A 2,197-nucleotide genomic window follows, 5' to 3' on the forward strand; every position below is an offset into this window, starting at 1 on the left:
GCTGTAGAATGGAATCCATTTCTTCGTCCCATCTTTGCTCTGAAACAGCCCTGAGACAGAGGAAAAGACTTGTGTAGCCCTCTGGTTGTGGGAGCAGCCAATGAACAGAGCCCAATGGTCCTGAAAGACAAGGCAATTTGGCCAGAGTGATGGGAATAATGAGAAAAGCATCGTAATGTTGCCAGAGTCCAATTTACAAGGTAGAGAGAGAGAGAGAGAGGGCAGGAAAGTAGAATGAATAAAGGAACACAAGGTGGGAGAGAGAGTGAGCGATCACCCACGCAAGAAGGCCTGGTATTGGTTTTGTGTTCATGTTGAGGTGGCTGCACATTAACCTGTGCAAATGGAGGTTATGGCTTTACTTCCACAGGGCGAGCAATAAGGGGACAACAGGGTTGCTGCCAGAGAAAGAGAGAGAGTGAGAAAGCAGGCAACGAACACAGGGAGAAAATTCACTCCCTCCATCTCTACAGTATGTGACTTCGAGCCTGAGAATCAGCCCTAGATGCGTCATTATACAGCATATCTCTGGAAGAACAGATTTGCTGTTCAAAGTGGGGAAAAAAAGACTTTTAGGAATGAAGAAAATCTTCAGAGAAAGAGAGAAAATGAAAACTCTGTCAGAGAGATAAAAGGCCATGGTGAAAATGACAACTAGAGATAATGAAAAATGAGAACAGCAAATAAGAGAAGATGGACCAGCAAAGGTGATTTTCTGATAGAGCTGAATAAAATCATGAGGATGAAAAAGTGTGAGTAAGCCACTCTCATCTCTTCCGACTCTACGTCATGACACAGCAGATGGATGTTTCCTGCCCCCTGGTTACTAGTTCAGGACTGAGACCAGCATCCAGCCTGCAGCGTCTTAAAATGGAAGCAGCACTTTTGATGCCTCCTTCACACAGACTGCTCATGATCACAGTGTCTCTCTGAGGGACGCTGCGTCTCTGCAGAGGCTCCCTAGATTACCATCACAACTGGATTACAGAAGGCGATTGCTTAGTAAACGTTTTCAATGTCCTTTTGACTCGTAAAGGGGTAGTTACAGTGAGCTTCTCCCAAGGCTGATTTATCTGTTCTCACTGAGCCCCCGAGGGCCACTGAGAGGAAGGAGACCACATACACAGATTGAGACATATGTCTACAGGGCATAGAGCAAGCACTTAGTCAGGAGGCAACAGTCTAAAAAGCCCTGTGGCCATGGAAAGAGAATGACACGACATACACACACACTCACACAGAGAGAGTAAGAGTTAATGAAGCTTTCCAGTGCGAATCCCTTCCATAATCCAATGGGGATGTTAATCTCCTGTGGGTCTCCTAACTGCTAAAACACACAGATACAAACACCTACATACACAGAGAGAGACTGTGATCATGAGCAGTGTGTGGGAAGGGAGGCATTCACTGGTTGCTTCTCGTTTCATGATGCAGCTGGTTAAATGAGAGAGGCTTGTTTAGCTGTAGGCTTTCTTGAGCTTTCTTTTCCATGTCTCTTGGACCCCCTTTTTACTTTTCCTATTTTGTTCATTACTAAATACCTGTAATCATTTTACTCTGTCCTTTCTATAATTACATTGTGTCATTTTTGTAGCATACTATTTCTTTCTGTACACACAATCTGTTTTCTTGGGCTTTTCCTAGTGTTAAAAATATAAAATTATATATATAAAATACATATATATATATTTCTAATACGTTATCTTGTACATCTTTTAAGGTCTTTAAAGCCATTTACACTTTGTAATAAATATGGTCTGTATATGGATAACTTAATACACATGCAAATAACTAGCATGTTATCCCCTCCAAAGATGTCTGGGCTGGCTATTCAGGGCAACAGAGATAGGACCACAATTTAGCTTAGTTTAGCTTAGCTTAGTTTACAGGCAGGCAGATATTGGTCCAGGTAACATAAAGGTAATGGAAACTCGAATAAAGGCAAAAACCAATAAAGCCAAAGTACTGACTTTGTTGCCCAATCTTGTTACAACTTATTGCTCTGCGCCATAGAACTCAATTGCTGTCCGCAACCTATGAAAAACATATCAGTGAGCCATATTGTTGCACTGTGTTCCTTCAATGTGATAAACTGTAGTACATTAATTTGAGTTGATCCCACATACTGTTAATACTCACTGGAGTACTAAATGTGCATTAATAACAACATTGAAGAGCAGAGGTGGGTAGAGTAGCC

The sequence above is a fragment of the Morone saxatilis genome, unplaced genomic scaffold, assembly GCF_004916995.1.
Source record: "Morone saxatilis isolate NCDOM2014 unplaced genomic scaffold, NCSU_SB_2.0 Contig23, whole genome shotgun sequence".
NCBI classification, from domain to species: domain Eukaryota; kingdom Metazoa; phylum Chordata; class Actinopteri; family Moronidae; genus Morone; species Morone saxatilis.